Source organism: Nannospalax galili, unplaced genomic scaffold (genome assembly GCF_000622305.1).
Source record: "Nannospalax galili isolate Female #2095 unplaced genomic scaffold, S.galili_v1.0 scaffold918, whole genome shotgun sequence".
In the NCBI taxonomy this organism is placed as follows: Eukaryota; Metazoa; Chordata; class Mammalia; order Rodentia; family Spalacidae; genus Nannospalax; species Nannospalax galili.
Window position 1 is genome coordinate 5,530,407 of NW_008343216.1, and position 19,214 is coordinate 5,549,620.

Sequence of the window (19,214 nt, forward strand, 5' to 3'; positions counted from 1 at the left end):
TAATTTGTACCCCACTATATAGTCTATTTTATTTTTTAAAAAATCCATGGGCTGCTGAGTAGAATGTGTATTCTTTGGTGCTTGGGTAGAATATTCTGTATATGTCTATTAGGTCAATTTGATGTATTACATCCTTTAACTCAGATATTTCTTTGTTTATTCTTTATCTATATGACCTGTCCATTGTGGAAAGTAGGGGATTGATGACATACACAATTACTGAGTTGGATTAATCTGTGTCTTGAAGTCCAGTAGTAGAATTTTTTATGAAATTTTGTATGCCAGAGTGTGGTGCATGTACATTCCTTGTTGTAATGACTTCTTGTTTGATTGTTCCTTCAATCAGGATAGAGGGACTTTCTTTATTTCTTCTGATTAATTTTAGTTTAAGGGCTATTTTGTCAGATATCAGAATAGCAATGCCTACTTGCTTCTTTGTACCATTTGCTTAGAATATTTTTTCCATCCTTTCACCTTAAGGTGGTACCTATCCTTGAAGGTAAGAGGAGTTTTTTTTTAGACAACAAAAGTTGGATTTTGTTTCTTAATCTATTCAACTATTATGTGGCATTTGATTGCAAAGCTTTGGAAACAAATTTTTAAGTTATTATTATTGAAAGATGTATATTTATTACTGTTATTTTATTTTCTGTTTGTTTTGTGAACTTAGTTCTATTTTGTGTTTCTGTAACTACTTCATTTTTTTACTTTCTGTAGGCTCTTGGGTATGACCATTCCTTTCTTAAGTTCTTTGTATTGCTTTGAGTATTCTCTGTAGGACTGGTTTGGTTGACATGACTTCATTCAGCCTATTTGTATTATGGAAGATTTTTCTTTCTTCTTTACTGTCAGAGAATTTTACTGGGTAGTCTGGATTGGCATCCATGGCCATTTAGACATGGAAAATATACTTTACTCCAGGCTTTTCTGGCTTTTATAGTTTACATTTAAAAGACTGCTGTTATTCTGATGGGTTTTCCTTTATATATAAGTTTTTGTTTTATTCTTGTAGCTTTCAGTAACCCTGTCTTTGTTATGCATATTTAGTGTTTTCACCATGACATGCTGTGGGAAGTTTCTCTTCTGGTTCTGGTCCTGTCTTTTTGGTGCTCTGCGTGCTTCTTGTTTCTGTATTGACATGTCTTTCATTAGCTTAAGGAAGTTTTCTTCTATAATCCTGTTGAAAGTTAGATCAATACTATTGATCTGAGATGCTTCCCCTTCCTCTATTTCTATAATTCATTTAGTTACTCCTCTCATGGTATCCCAAACTCCTGTATATCCTATTCCTATTTTCAAACTTTTTTAGTGTTCTTTGCTTGAGCAGCCCAATTCTTCAGCTTTATCTTCAAGTCGATATTCAGTTTTACATTTGATTCATTCTGTTGGTGAGTTTGTTGTTTCAAATTTGTTGTTTCAAAACTCAATTAATTGAGTTTTTCTATTCCAGCTTCATTTCAACTTGAGTTTTGTTCAGTATTTTTCTCTTTCATAAGTTCACTTTTCAAATTCTGAATTGTCTTTGTCATTTCATTCAGCTGTGTATTAGTATTTTGTGAGCCTCAGTCAGGAGTTTATTCCTATCTTTTTTTGTTTTCTCTTAAGTTATTTGTGTGTGTGTGTGTGTGTGTGTGTGTTCTTTAAAATCCTTGAATTCATTGATCATACTTATGCTTGTTCTTTTAAAGGGGTTCCTCTTATAGTCCTCATTGTAGAACTCTTCCATAGGAGTGGTAAGATTTTATGGAAACATAATATCTTGATTTTTAGATATTATTTGTGATTTGCCTATGACGTGGGAATATGGACTTTTTTGTTGGTTGTATGTCTAACATGAAATTCTGGCTTGCCTTAGGTTCTGATTTATTGTTGTTGTAGCTTGGTTGTCCTCTGATTAGATATGAATAGTAGTTGATCTGTGCTTCAGGTTCTCACTTTAGATTTTTTTTTAAATATATATTTACTTAGTCTTTGAGAACTTCATACATGTGAACACCTGATTTGTTTGTTTGTTTATCTTTGGTCTTTTTGAGACAGGGTCTCCCTGTAGTCCCACTGGCCTGGAACTCGCTATGTAAATCAGGGTGGCCTTGAAAGCATAAAGATCTACCTGCCTCTGCTTCCCAAGTACTGGAATTAAAGGGTGCGCCACTACATCTGGCTGTATTTTGATTTTTATGTATAATTTTTATTGATTTTTTGTGCATTTCATCTTAATTATATTTAGCCCCCCCCCCATCTGCACCTCCCATAGCTCCCACATCAGATTTCATGAATTCTTTTACATACGTTAAGGCCTATTGAGTCAATACCCAGATGGCTTCTGGTGTGAGTTAACCACTGGAGTCTAGTCAGTCTATCTAGAGCCACTCCCTTAAAGAAAATCAACTCTCTCTCTCGCCCAACAGTAATCAGCTGCCAAAAGTATCTAGACTAAGATTAGGTTCTCTTGTCCATTTTCCCAGTTCTGTGCTGGGTTTTTGCCTGGTTGAGTTTGCATGGGTCTAGTGATTGCTGTCACCATTGCTGTAAGTTCGTTTGAGCAAGTTACCAGAGGCCTGGAAGACTCTGTTTCCTTATGATCATATACTAACCCTGACTCTTATAATCTGTCCAGTCCAGAGATATGAACTCTGTAGTCTCTTTGGCCAGTTGTGATATTTCATGTGCATCGCCTTCTGCGGCATGAAGACGTTTTGCTGATGAGTGTTGAGAGATGCATCAGTGGTCTTTTTACCCACTATTTCAGTTTTGTTCTGTGAGCCTTAGGTATAAAAGATTCCATTGTAGATGTGTCACTTAGGGCTTGGCATCTCACTTTTGATTTCTAGTGGGGTGACAAGATGATTCCAGGCTGTGCTGCTGTGCAAAGTAAACAATCACAGAAGTGTGGAGATGGTAGTAGGGTGAACTAGTTCTAGCTACTTCACCAGGCTATTCCTGAGCTGGAACATAGATTTCTAGTTCTGGTTGGGAGTTCATCAGCAACACATTCCCAACCTAGTCCTAGAGCCAGAAGGCAATGCTGGCCTATTATTTGCTTTTCTCATAACTTTCCTGGTTTGGACATCAGGATAATGTAACCTTCCTGGAATGCAAATAGAATGAATGGTCATGGAACTGTTCTGTTCTTTTCAGTTCTCTTGGTGAAACTTAGTATTATTTCTAAATTAAATTTTCAAGGAAAGTCACAAATTGGGCTATCTGCTCAACAATTCATGTATTTATCTACCTTCTTTAAAAAATGAACATATCAATAAATAGTTAAATATTCCTTGGAATTATTCTACTGTATGTTTAATTGTGATTTTACTAATTAATATATTGTCTCATCATGGTTTATATTTTCTGCATGAAGAGTTATTTTTTTTATTTAAAAGCAGATTTTGTTTTATCTTGTGATTCTTTCTTGACTTTATGTTCTTGATTTTTGGCTTATGATGAAATTTGCTTTGTAGTAATTTTGTCCTTTCAAATTTTGCAATGAATTTTTTGCCAATTTTAGGAACAATTTTAGTCTTGGTTTGATTTTATCCCAGTACTTATACAATACTCATTCTTAATAATCGACATAATACCATGTGTCTAAGGAAAGTTGCTGTATTACAGACTGGGTTAATACAAATTCTTCTTACCTTATTGTGATCACCCTTCCAAACTTAAGATTCTTTCCTTAAACTTAAACTAGTTTCTCAGAAATACATAACATATTAACATGTACTAAAATGAAAGGTTCCAACGGGGCATAGTGGCACAAGCCTTTAGTCCCAGCACTTGGGAAGCAGAGGCAGGCAGATCTTTGTGAGTTCGAAGCCAGCCTGTTCTACATAGAGAGTTCCAGGCCAGCTGGGGCTACAGGAAGACCCTATCTAAAAGAGACAAAAACAAACAAACAAATAAATAAAATGAAAGAACACGACTCAAATTGCCACAGCTCTTTCTTTGTCATTTAGAAATCAATATTCTCTACTTTCTGCTTTGTAATGCCCAGTGTTTTATACATTTTTTTCTATTCCTTCTGTTGTTTATAGATAGGGGTAATTTTATTTTACCTTGACATCATAGTTAACAGAAACATTACTTTTAATAACAGATTAAATAATGTTCAAGGATAAATTTCTTTAAAGGTCCAATTTTGCTGTCATTTTATGGACAAAGAAGTAGTGGAGAAGTTAAAATCTTTCTTAGGAAAATAAGACGTTGTTGAGATTTATTTACATTAAGATCCTACTTCCATATCTCATGATACTGTATAAAGACTTCACTGACATGCCTGTCTTCTGATTATATAGATTTGGTGATTTAATTTGTTAGTTAATATATATTTGCAAATGTAAACTTTAAATACAATGTTTTAGAATGACTATAATTATTCACTATAATTCACAATGTTTTCAAATGTATTAATGAATTTAAATGTCATAGTACCCCTGTTCATTAGAGCATAAAGCATTTTGATATCTCTTACACCATATAAGGATTAAAAATCCAGACGGTATCCGCAGATGTTCCCATCAATGACCAATAAGAAGCAAAGCGAAACGTTAAATAGGCTTCCCTTCTCATGTCCTCAGCTCTTTCCACTTGTCTACATTTGTTATAATGATGATTATGTTTAAGCCTGCTGAACCAAAGTTGAGGCTTAATGTCGCCAAATTTTCAAATTTTATTTTATTTTATATGTATGAGTGTTTTGCATGCATGTATATAAGTGTACCATGTGTGTGCAGAGGCCAGAAGAGGGTGTTGGATCCTCTTCTGGAGGATCAGGAGTTAACGGACAGGTGTTAGCTGCCATGTGAGTGCTGGGAATCGAACCCAGGTGGAAAGGTTTAAAGATATTCAAGTACCTGAATGGTACACAGATATTAAGATAATGCTGGGAGGGAAAATAAAACTTTGTACAAAATACCTTCTACTTGTGATGAATTTAGAAAAAAATGACCACCTTTAAAAGTTAATAGAATTTTGTTGGTTGTGTCATAAATTTGATTCAAGAATTTATAAATTCTCCTCCCTCAAAACATAAGATAGGAAACGAATTTACTTCTCCAGCATTCTTGGGGTTAGGTGATATGAAATTTGCTTTAGCTAAAGAAATGCAAAAATTGGGGCTAGAGAGATGGCTCAGTGGTTAAGAACACTGGCTGAATCCCAGCACCTACATGGCAGCTAACATCTGTCTGTAACTCCAGTTTCAGAGGATCCAACAGCTTTGTCTGTCCTCCTCGAGCATTGCACAACACGGGTGCACTTACCTACATGCAGGCGTAACACTCATACACATAAAATAAAAATACTAATAAAATATTTTTAAAAAATCATACATATGGACTTAACATATATTTTTAAAGATTTATTTTTACTTGTGTTTGACTGTATGCCATGAACGATTGGGTACCTGTGGAGACTACAAGAAGTCATCAGGTCCCCTGGAGCTGGAGTTATAGGTGGTTATGAGCTGCCCAGTGTTGGTGTTGGGAATCAAACTCAGGTCCTCTGCAAGAGCAGTAAATATACACATAATAAAAATAATAAATAAAATATTTTAAAAAAGAAGTGCAAAACTTGGTAATACTTCCTTCAGACAGGAATTTTACTGCCACAAAGCAATTCCCCAATCAGTGTGAGAAGAAAAGTGACTGAGATTCTAAGATCCTGTGGCTGTTGTTTTGTTGTTAACACATGATCTAAACTATCAGATCAGTACTGCATGACCTAGCACATAGCCCCTTGAGGATAGCCACAAAAAAAAAAAAAAAAATTCAAGCCCATGCTTCAAAGGAAGGATTAAAGTGGTAAATGAACATGCTGGCTCAGTAGATTAACCTTTCTATTAAAAAGTATGCATCTTTGTGTAGATGTGTGCACTGTAAGGCCAGAAGAGGAAACCTGTTCCTTCACTTTTTCATGCTCCATCACATTCCCTTGGACAGGGTCTGTCATTGAACCTGAAGCTTTCCATTTCAGATAAACTACTTGGCCAGCAGCAAGCTCCGGGCACCTGCTTATCTCCAGCCCCTGGTGCTGGAGTTACTTGCATGAATGTCCATGCCTGGCTTTTTTTTTTTCAAATAGGTGCTGAGGATTTGAACTAAGGTCCTCATATTTGCATATCAAGCGCTCTTGTCTAGTGAGTCACCTCTCCATTCCCTAAACAATATTTTTACTACTTCAGAAAAAGGCTATGATTTTTCTTTCCTTATTTCGCTATTTATGAGTTCTTGTTACTAAGAAGTTTAGTTCCTTCTTTTTACTAGCAATAGTGAATGCTAGAATACTTCATCCCTATGACACTTAGATCTAAGTAAATTTATCTTGAATGAAGAACCAGACTTAAAAGCAAATTAGCAATTAAATAAGTGTGTACATAGAAAAAGATTATGAAATACCTTTCAGGGCTTTCTCCACTATGACTACTAGCATACTTCATCTACTACATCACTTTGATGTGCACTACCAACATAATAATGCTGGGGGTCGGGGATCTCCTCCACAATTTATTGAGAATTCATATTCATCCAATCAAAGAAAACTGAATGTCAGTGTCATTTCACTTCCCTCCTCCCTGAGAATTCAGGCCATTTTTTTAGATTCTCAGACTGGAAAATATCTATATATTAACAATTAAATGCAAATTTCAAAGCATTCTAGAAGATTTTTATAAGCAAATGAGCCACTTTATGGTAGATAAGGTTTCTTAAATGCAGTATTAATTTTATTAGATTAAAGTGTATATTAGGAGAAAGAAAAAACATCAAATGCTTCTGATTACATTGTCCTCAGACTATATCTGAAACATATCACCCACTTTGAATCGTGCAGAGGAAAAATAAACATCTTTATATGCCTTGATGGAAACAATTGTCTTTTCTTTGCTAGTAGGGTGCCATGGACTGAATGTTTATGTCCCCTCAGATTTCATGTGCTAAGGCTGACCCATCAGGTGATGATTTTAGGAGATGTAGTTTTAGGATACAACTGGATAAATGGGGGCAGATCCTCATGAACGACATTAGTCCCCTTACCAAAGAGGCCACAGTCCCAGACCCTAGTTTGACCCTTCACCATGCAAGGACACAGCAAGAAGGTAGTTCCTCAGCAGACACTGATTCCCTGGCATGTTGAACTTGAATCACTGTCTTTAGAAATTTATACATAATTTATTCTTTATGTTTCATTTTTGATGGATCAAGACATGGAATGCTGCTAGTAAGTCCTAACAGATAGGATTTCAATGGAATGTTCATCCATGCTCCCTCATTATCTTGTCTGTACATCAGAAAGCCATTGTGAAAGTGTTGCGTAATCTGTCCTCACCACTAGGTACGTCAGTCCATAGAACTTTCTCTGCTCTTTCAGGGAGGACATAATGAATTTTGTTTTTTGAGTGATTTTAAATAATTCTTTAGATGAATAACACATTTTTATGATGATCTCCCTGAAGAGGTTGTTGCAAATCTTTCTTCTGTACCTTTACAACTTCAACTAGAATGAGGAAAATTTCTGTTGTGTCCTCTCATTGGTCATGCAGTCAACAAATTTAATTTACAGCAGAATTTAGTCATTGAAGTAGATTATTAAGAGTAGTCTGAAATTTTCCAGAATGAATTAATATCTTCCATAGCTAAGAAAACAATAAAGCCCCGAGTTTATAACTAAATCTTACATATACTTTACTTAACTCTGAAGAGACTGTTACTTTTAATGAAATGCAAAGAAATCATGTTATAGAATATAGTTATAAAACTCTGAGAACTCAAAGTCTTATTTGTAAATCAAGAGTTGAATTTGATTATTATATCTTTGCCAAATATCCTAGATTTGGTAAAAAGCCCTATCTTATTATAATTTCTTTTAATGTGATTTCTAATAATTTAAACAGTGTAACATCATACATAATACATGTCAATATACTGTGCCAATATAGGATGTGCTGTAGCTGTACTCTTCTTTTATATTTAAGATGTATGAACTCAATACATCCTGTTATCCAAAGCAGCCAGGAAGACATTTGTGAAGAAAGTTAACTCAATACTTTATCTCTAAATTAACTGCTTTCCTTGGATTTTGAGAACATAACTAAACTCTGATTAAGTTATTTTCAGTATATCCTCCTTAGGGGCAGAAACACATTAATTAAGAGAGACATAGGAGTTTCATGATAATAAATATATTAAATGAAAAACTAAATAATAAAGAGTAAACATGAAGAAGGAAGCAAAAAATAATTCAAAAGACATACATAAAGGAACATTAGGGTACATCTTGTTCATTTTTACATAAAATAATTATAAAGATATAATGGCGATAATGATTGAAGGAAGCACGTAGCATAATAGAGAATTTATTGTGCCTCTGGGGGAGAACCTCAAAATATTATCAAAATTTTAATGAGACTTCAAACGTGCAAGGTGCTTTCAGAGGCTGCTCTCTCTTTTTAAAAAAGAATTTGAGAAAATGTGAAATCTCTGAAGAAAGAAAATATAGGCTGGAAGGAAGAAATCCCATCTTGTTGGGTCTCTGAAACAGTGGAGGACTGAACACTTGTAAACACGGTACCTTGAGCAATAGTTGCCTTATGGCTTGTAGTTTGAGGCCAAGAATAGCATGATAAACTTAGAATGTGTTTATCTCTTGGCAGCTTCATTTTACTCTCAAGCTGGAAGGGACAAAGACCAACAATTTTCCACCTACAAAGTGCATCTAAGCTGGCAAGAAGCTCAGTGAGTAAGTCAACTTGAGTCTGTAGATCACAAACACTCTCAAAGACAGATGGACAGCTTGGAAAGAGAGTGATTCAGCCAATATCTCAAGGATTTGTGGTTGTAATGTCCTGGAGTTGGGATGTGGGGGTGGGAGGAAGCTTTCATTTGGAGGCTTCACATACATTTAGCGCTATTTTAAGAGACAAGCAGTATGTGTGCAAATTTTTATGATTCCATGTCCCTTGCTAGTTGAGAACAGGTATTAAGATGAGAGAATTTTGGAACACTTGTGTTTTCTTTCAAAGACAGCGATAGCTAAGCAAGTTTGTTTTTTCCCCCAAAACTCCTTGTTTTGTTTTTTGTCTTCTCTCATAATAGTAAATACATTGTCTCGTTCTCATTCAAAGGTTTGTTAGTTGTTTTGTGATGATTAACCAAGGTAGACTTTCAAGTTTTATTTTTAAAATGCTTAATTTAGGAACAGCATTAATTATATGAGGTGTGGCTGAGAAAATAGGAGCTTAGATGCTGTAATTTTCAAGACCATGCAAGGGAAGTTCTTGTTACAAGGTTTGAGACATCTGCTGAAGTTGGGTTATTTGTGTTTTAGGGGTGTTATGTTTCAAATTACAGAGATATTTTGAGTTCATAAAACAAAATTCTTATTTTAACTCACAGGATATATCTGTTTTTTCCTTATAATACAATCTTCTTCTGCTTCAAAGTTTAACTAATTGCCCCAAATTAGTCTGAGATAATGATACTAGAAAGCCAGGTAAATTTGTTGGTATAGGGACAGTTAATTTTATGGATACATTATGGTTCTGATTTGAAAAAAAAAATTAAGAAGAGATGATTTTTATTGTCCTAAGGAGTAATAGAGGATCCTGTCCTTTTCATTAAGATCACCAAACAGAAAATATAAAAATGTCAAAATGAAATTTAAATTCAAAAATCTCTACTTAAAATATTCATGGCAGAATATAAGACAAATGTTATTTCATACTTCTAGAAGTTTACAAGTTTTGAAAAATAGATTTGTGAAGGGAAAAAGCAATGGCCATAGCGATAGATAAAGAGAAATAGATTCTAAGTAGTTCTGTGTGTGACTCACCACAGTGTTTTCCAGACAGTGGCAAATTAGCATATTTTATACCCTAAGCAAAAGTAATGCAGCTGAGCCTGCCAAATTCTAATTCCTTTGCCTGCCACATGTCCAGAATAATTGTTTGTTTTCTCAAAAAAATTGTTTCCTGTAGACTTCCCTACACCTCATGATGAAGTTTTAAGCCCTTGCCCAAGTGAGTAAGGATTTTAAAACTTGAACCCTCTATCCTTAATTTGCTGCATAAATTCATTCTAATCCAGGTTGGGGTTAAATCTTTTTTTTTTTTTTTTTTTCCTGTTGCTGTGTACCCTGAATGTATCGGCTTGCTCTGTTTCCATCACACCACTGTAGAGAAGAGCTCTTTAAGTTTTAATTTAGGTTAATAAATAGTTGCATGATGGGACATATGGAATTTTGCCAAGCTCATTCCAATTATGAATCAAAATTTACATAGAGCTTTCTTACTCATTAAAGGTGAATCAGTTCTACCCAGAGGGAAGTATTTAACTAAAAAATGTCATTCTTAGTATCAAATCATTACTCTTTAAGTATCAGTGTTTTAAATACCTCGGGATCATATGTGGTTGATGGAATCAGAACTGAAACCTTTCTTTTAAAAATTAGAAGTAATGATGTTTCTGTGCCATTTGATTTCCAAAGTTCTCTTTTCCTGGTGTCTTCCTTACTTCCCTATCAAAATCCTGGAGACGCTACGGCTTGAGTATAAATAGTAGTACAAACCCAAAGGAGAAAACTGTTCAAAATGAGTCAGAACCAAGGGGAAAAAATAAGTCAAGGGGATTCTAAAAATAATTCTCTAAATATTTGTAAACAATAACAACAACAAAAATTTCCAGAATTAGGATGAGTCAGTAATTCACCTCCCACACACATGTTTTGGATTCCACAAAGTATTCCAAAGAAGAGAGGAATATTGGTGATAATTTTCATTACTTGGGAAAACATGGGTTCTTGTGGAGTTAGAGAAAGATTTTGGATGCAACGCAAGGAGAGTGTATCAATGGATGCTGTTATCAATGGATGCTGTTATGGCCACTGTACCTTGAGAAAAGGAAGGGTGAGCTGTATACGTTCCCAGAGCCGCCACCCAGTCGAGGAGGAAACCATAGGAGGTAAAGTAAGAAAACACATAACACTCCAAAGATCCTGAACTATCAGCAAAAGTTTTCCTGTCTGACCAAAACTGAAAATTCTGATAATTCCCACATTTATTGTCATAAACTGGTGTAAACTAGAAGCGTTGCAATTCAGAAATGAAGTTTCTCCTCTCCTTAATGCCAGAGAAGAGATTCTGCCAGCTTTTAACTTAAACAATGGAACGAAGTCCATGACACTAAGTGAGATGCTGGAACCTAAGCCACTGGGATCCAGTAACAACAGCCAGCAAACATTTTCTTTTAAAAGCTTTTTGCTACTGAACCATCATCATCATCATGTCTTTTGCAGACTATTTTAGCCCTGAATGCATTTGTTTAGATTCCTCTGATTACTTTAAGATGGACCTTTGGTTACAATGAGAACAAGTCATCTCTGAGTATGAGGGGAAACTGAAGCCACTGATGTAGACTGTTTGACTCTAGAACACAGCATTGGAAGGAGGTTCAGATGTTTACCACTGCTTCCTCTTGGCGTTAGAGCACCTGCACCTGTGTTTTATGCTAAGAAAAATATTTCTGTCTCTGGGAATATTTAAACTGCTTAAATTCAAAACACAGTAGCACAAAAGACAGCTCTCAAACTCTGTATTAAAGACTTAGTCTGCTTTTGTAGAGAATTTCAATTCAGTTTTATATTATTCCCATTATCTCTTTTTTATTAAAAATTATTTATATTTTTATTTCTTTGTATGCATGTTTTTCTTACATGTATGTAAGTGTACTGTGTTGTTAAGTACCCTCTGGCACTGGATCCCTTGAAAGTGGTTACAGACGGTATTAGCTGTCATGTGGGTGCTCGGAACCAAACCCAAGTCCTCTGCAAGAGCTGCCAGAGCTTTTAACCACTGAATCATCTCTCCAGTCCCATCTTAATTCTTTGTAATGCTTTATGCTGTAGCATTTCCACTGTAGTAGCCAATGGAGAAAGAAATACACAGTTTCATGAGAAACGATCAATGCCTTAAACCTATCACAAGTTTAATTCTAAGTATATTCAGTACTTGTATCTGGAATCAAAACATGTTAGATTTCTGCCAGAAAGTCTATTCACTACAGAAAAATTCATTGAGAGCTAATTTATTGAAGGCTAACCCACTTTTAGTTACTAATCTTGAAAAAAAATTACAGTAGTATATAGTGGATAGATTATTTCACTGTTTTGTATTATTTCTGTAAAATTTCAATTCATTATATTTTCTTCAAAATATTATCTTAAAAATGTTCAGCTTCTCTCTGATACATTAGAAAAAAGTATATCCATATATCATGACTTTTTTGTGAAGAATATAGTCTATTTATTACTAAGTTAAATATACCACTTTAAAAATCAATATATTTTTATACACAAGTAAATTTTGGACAGTCTCATGAGTGTATTTTCACCCCCAGATTTTCTATCTATTTGCTCTGTGACCTTTATTACATACTATTATCTCAGTCTCCTTTTTCATGTCCATTGAGCTACTTCTCCATCCCTCAGCCCTCAATCCCCCTTCAGTTTGTGCTTAGGTATAGCTATCAGACATGCTGGTCCATAGCACTCATAGTTCTGCAATTACAGCAAATACAGTAATGTGTATTGACTATCTGATAATTTCCCTTCCCTTTTGGCCATATCCTCTTTGAACAATGTAGTGTTTAACATTCTCCCCTTAAGCTATCCATCTACAATCTCTACCCTAAGATTTGTGTCTGATTGTAGTAAATATAAATTCTTTCTTTTGTAATCAATCCATCTCTATTTACAAGAAATCAGAAAAAGCCAAAGTAAAGTCACAGAAAATATTGTGAGAAAATAAGAGAAATTACCAGATAAAATTTTATAGGAAATTCTGAAATTGATAAATCTTCCATGCAGTGAAAGTTATCAAAACTTTGTTTAAAATAGTTTTAAAAGAAAATATATATTGGAGCCAGGATTGGTGTGTGTACGCATTTAATCCCAGCACTCAGGATGCAAGGGCAGGTGGATCTCTGAGTTAGAGGCATTTTCTACCTAGGGAATTCTAGGACAACCAGTCTGTATAAGGAGACTCTGTCTCAAAAAATTAAAAAAAAAATATGTATTTGGGTGCTTGGAATTTTAACATATTTATCATTTTAAAGTGGTCTTTCATAAAATTAACCAAGAGCTGGACAGCTAAGTAGGACAAGAACCATGGGGAGGCTACACAGTCCTCAATGTCTCCTAAGTCTTGCTGTAAGAGCAACGGCACTGGTCTACCTATTCAATGGAAAAATTGTTCCATTGAAAGCCTCTACATTAATGATGCTTAAGAGGAATAATCTGCTATACATTTGCTGAATTCCTAATCTGTCTCTAATTGTGATGAGCACTTATCTCATTTAAGCCTAAAATAAGCATCTCAATTAGATATTGCAAATTTTGTGGGGAAACTGATGATTAAGTTGTGTGGTTTGTACAAGGTAATAAATAATTCTAATTTGTTTTGAAGAAAAGGAAAGAATGTACCCAGAACTACTGAATTCCATAGACAGTGTCTCCAACAATATTTAAATGAATCCTGCAGACTAAGAAATGATATGAAAGAGCTATATTAGGCCATATGAACAAGATCTATAAGGAAGATGTATGTTGTAACATTCATCTAACATTTAGAGAAATGTAAGATGTGCACATTTAAGGAAGATTAAAGGAATTTTGTGAGGTTTGACATCTTTGGTCTGGAAAATGGAGGGGCAGAGAATGAAGCATTTCTTCACTGCTATGGGGCTACTTAATATCCATCCAGGCTTTTACATTTTGAGCATATTTAGAATACTAAAATATATAATTATTTAAATAGATTTTAATAATATAATGCTTAATATTACTGTATGCTATGAATTATGTTAACCAACAAACGATTTTAGTGCTATTTGAAGTATGGTGTTTCAGTGTAACAACACATTGCAGCCAGAAAAGAAATATAAATAAAGTGGTTGGAATTTCCAGAATAAATGCAGCTTCACAAATCTCTGTCAAAAGAGTTTTGATGAGTTATATCTATTCATTTACTTAGACATGGATTTCAACTGTATAAGCTTCAGCTCTTCCAGATGTGAATAGGTATATGTTGATTGAAAGTGTTGTGACAAATATTTTCCCATGTGATTCACATGTTTTCAAACTCATAAAGCACATAATGTGTTTGTAGACACATGCTTATGGAAGTGTTAGAAGCAGCAACTTTCCCTCATATTCAGAATCAAGTTATCTGGGAGGAGAGGAGGAGGATCTCATTATGTTGCTTCATCTTCACAGTGTGGAAAGAAAGACAGAGGGAGGCAGGGAGAGAGGGAGGGAGAGAGAGAGCATGCCAAATCACAAGGAGCATTAAAATAATGAAGCAGAGCTTAAATTTAGATAATAGTATATGTAGATGTACTTTCAATTGTATTTAAGAATTGAAGAGCTAGTAAGTTTTCTCATGCATTATATGCAAAATGAAAAATATTTAGTGATATTGTTAAATGAGTTTTTTTCAAAAAAAAGTACACAACTGGAAGCAATTATTTAAAAATTAAAATAAGATAAATATTTCTATTTCTATTCAGATTTCATTGTCATTACATTCTAAGTTTAACCAACTGAAGAAGCTCATTTTTCTTTCTAAAGAATAGTAAATACTTAACATGTTATAGAATCATCTTCCAGATATAAAATAATGCTAAATATTTTGTGAATTTTTATTTTTCACAGTTATTAACCTGTCTTTAAAACTATAAAACTTCTCTTTACTATCAACTGAACTGCATAAAGAACATTTTGATGATTTAATTATAAATAAATCATTAACATGCAGATTAGCTTTCATTGAATGACTCGTTATTAAAAGTCAAGAAAAGGGTCAGGGAGAATAAAATAATGCTAAATATTTTGTGAATTTTTATTTTTCACAGTTATTAACCTGTCTTTAAAACTATAAAACTTCTCTTTACTATCAACTGAACTGCATAAAGAACATTTTGATGATTTAATTATAAATAAATCATTAACATGCAGATTAGCTTTCATTGAATGACTCGTTATTAAAAGTCAAGAAAAGGGTCAGGGAGATTGTTCAGCTCATAAAAGCACTACTTGATAAGATTAATAAGATCGATGACATGAATTTCATCTGGCAACACAGATTTTTAAAAATCCATAAAAGTGGCATGCATCTATAATCCCAGCTCTTCCATGAAGAGGTAAGCAGTGGAACAGGAGAACCTACTGGAAATTTGGATATACAGCACAGTGACAGAAACAATAATAGAGACCCTGCCCCAAAAACAAAGGGGAAGGGAGCACCAACTCCTGAAAAGTTGTTCTCTGACTTCAAAAGGCATATTGTGGCACATGTACACTCACAAACACACACACACACACAAACTTTCACAATAAGTCCTTAAAAATCAAAGCCAAATGCTTTCCCCATAATGCATTTTAATTTAACCTTATTAAAATGTTTTAAAGCATATCATATTTATTATTAAAATTAAAAATATAGTTTGCTCTATTGAAAAACTAGTTTTTCCAGCATTGAGGTCTTTTGAAGAATGTGAAATTTTAAATCCATTAGCATTATAATTTGTGCATATATGTTCCTGTGAGGGTGGAGAGAGTACACATATGTATATGCCTATGATGCATGATCTCTTTCTCTATTACTCTTCACCTACTGGTTTTTTTTTGTTGTTGTTGTTGTTGTTGTTGTTGTTGTTTTGAAAAAAGGTCTCTTACTGAACCTGGAAATCATCAATTAAGTTAGATCCTGGCCAGCAGGCCCCAGTGTCATCCTGTTTTCATCTCCCTAGGACTGGGGTTATAGGAGAGTGCTGCCACAACTGTCTTTTATGGCAAAAGAATTTTCTTTTACATAGGTGGAGATGGAGCTAAGGTCCTCATGCTTTCCAGGAAAGAACTTTATTGACTGAGCCATCTCTCCAGCCCTCAGATATTACATTTATAAATTCAATGTTTCCTTGCATCTTTGAGTTGTTGCATTTTTTCAATCAACATATACATGTATTGGATTTTTAAAATTTGGTTATGATAGATATTTTATTGATTTTTCCCATAAGTTTTATATGATCAGAAAACTGAAAACAAAACTGAAGTTTTCAAACAAGAAATTCAAGGCAACAGTAATTATTTGCTGTCTACAAAGAAATAACTACAATTAGTATTTAAACATTTTAGGGTTTAAAACAAATATATCAGAAATGTGCTATAATATAAATACACATGTATTATATGTGTATGTTCCTGATAGATTATTCAAACACAAATAGTGTTGGCAGCACATCACAGTGCCTCAACTTGGAGGAATGCTACAGCAAATGTCTGGCCAAAAGAGAAAGAAAGAGAAAGGAAGGGAGAAAGACAAAGAAAAAAGTAGAATAGGTGTAACTAAGAAAAATTAATGCAATAGGAAAGAAAGAGCAGGTGAGGCCTAAGAACAGGAGGAAGAAGATGATGAGAAATAATAATTCACCCAATTGAGAAATTGGTCTGTTGTTTCTGCCAAGAACTTTTAACCTGGGATAAACCTGAAGGGGGTAGGAAATGGCTAGTTCCATCCCCCTGAATTGAGTGTGCTTATATTTTTGAAAATATCTATTTTTCAAATGCAAATTATCAACTTCATATAGTTTCTAATTGAAACATTGAGACTCAGTTTTGTAGAGCTGGAGAAATAAATGTTGTAAAGTGATTAAGACGAATATGTTGGTGATACGTTTATGATAAAGGATTTTTTGAAAATATTTTATTAGCTGGGCATGGTGGTGCACGCCTTTAGTCCCAGCACTTGGGAGGCAGAGGCAGGTGGATATCTGTGAGTTTGAGGCCAGCCTGGTCTCCATAGTGAGTTCCAGGCCAGCTGGGGCTGCAGTGAGACCCTGTCTCAAAAAGACCAAAAAAAATTTTTTATTGAGTTTTTGTGCATTTCATATAATAGATCTTAATCAGATAAAGACCCCCCCCCACCTCTGTTTGCATCCCGCCCATATAGCCTCTTTCTACTGGACTTCATGAGTTCTGTCATATATGTTAAGTACTTTCGGGTCAAGCTTTCATTCATACCTAGATGTCCTTCAGTTCAAGTTCATCCACTGAAATCTAGTCAGTCTTTCTAGAGTTTCTCACTCAGCAGTAATCAGTTGACAATAGTCCCTAGGCTAGGGTTGGGGCCTGCTGCCCATTTCCTTCATTCTATGCTGGGTTTTTGTCTGATTGAGTTGGCATGGGTCTGTGCATGCTGTCACCATTGTTGCAGGTTCATATGAGCAAGTTCCCAGTGCCCTTTTTATGTTTAGGTTAGAACTTTTTCCAGCAATGTTATAAGAGAATTATTTGCATACTTTAAGTGCACCCCCTTTGTTGAGACAACAATGAAACAGTCTCCCTATGCAGCTCCGGTTGGCCTTGAATTATAACCCTTCTGCCTTGGCCTACCAAGTGCTGTGCTTACAGATGAATGCAACTCTGCCCAGCTAAATTCGCCAACTTTACATGAACCATTATTTGATTTTTAGTCAACATATAGATCTGTAAATTAAATATTTACAACATCTCCTGTACTTTCTTATTCCATGTGCAGTTTATGCAGTCAGTTCAAACAATCACTAATATACTTCCTTCGTTTTTTGTTTCTTAAGTGTTTGCATATTTTTAACTGAAATTTTGCAATTTTCATACAATATAATTTGATGGTATTTAGATCCACCTCCTTTATTGTTCTCCCCCCAATTTAATGTGCTGTGCTACACACACACACACACACACACACACACACACGTGTGTGTGTGTGTGTGTGTGTGTGTGTAGTACAGTACATTAAACTAGACTCTATAGGCAACATATATATTAATTAGTTTCCCCAAATGTCTTCCGGTATGGATCTATCCACTGGAGCCTGGTTAACCTACCAAGAGTCCCATCCTTGATAGAGACTGTCTCTGCACTTCCCAGCAGCCATCAGTTGCCACGATTTCCTTAGGTTGTGTTGAGGTTTCTTACATGCTTCCTTGTGTCTGGATTGTGTCTGTTTTGAGCTTGTATGGGACTTGTGCATGTTGTCACAATTGCTGTGAGTTTATATGAATAACTGACCAACTATCTGGAAAACTTTGTTTCCCTGTGGTCATCTGTCACCTCCGGGTCTTGCGATCATTCCGCCCCCTCTCTGCAATGATCCCTGAATCTTGGGATGCAGAAGTTTGATATAGGTGTTCTATTCAGGGATAAGCACTCTGCAGCTTTTTGTTCTCTGCACATTGTCCTGATCACCATTTTCTGCAAAAGAAAACTTCTCTAGTGATAGTTGAGAGACACATTAGTCTATGGGTATAACAATAAGTCATTAGGAATTAGTTTATTTGATAGTCATTTAGTAGAAAATTAGTCTTAGGTTCTCCACTACATTCAGTGACTTGTTTAGCCTCAGGTTCCCAAATGTGATATAGATATGACTTTCTGGGCATTTCCTATACATAAAATGATACAAGACATAATCTTTTGCATCTAGCTTCTTTCCCTTATCATGTCTTTATTTTGTTCACATTTTGGCAGCTGTACAGGGAACATTAGAAGCAAATCTCCAGAGAGTCCTCAATCAATCCTCTGTAGACACTCAGGGACAACCATCCTTAGAATTGCTGAGCAATGTGACAACTTTTGTCCTCCCTTTTCTTGTCCCTATCCTTTCTCCTGAAAAAGTTATGTTTATTAGAAAATGAAAGATTTGTCTTCATTCAAATATGAATTACTTAACAAAATATTACAAAATTAAATTACTTAACAAAATGGGTATATGGTTATTTGCACAGGTGCATAAAAAAACACTTGATAAAATTTAATTCTTATATTACATGGCAAAACAAACCAGACAGTGAAGGACATATACCACTTTGTTCTTTGTTCTGTTTATATACATAAAATATAGATCATCATAAAGTGTTACATATATAAATTTAATTACCAAAATTATAAAGAAAGCAAAGGACTACCAAAAATTACAGCTGAAATGTTTCACAACAGGAATGGTGGCTGATGCTTTAACCTGTGATGAAAGTAGCAGAACGTTTCTTTGTGTACTTTCTCTATATTTAGTTTGTAATAAAAAGTAATATTCAGGACTTGGTTTTCCATGCTTGTTTCATTTATATCAAAACTTATCAAATACATGAAATAATGCAGTTATATATATATCATTTAGTAATATAATTTTGATT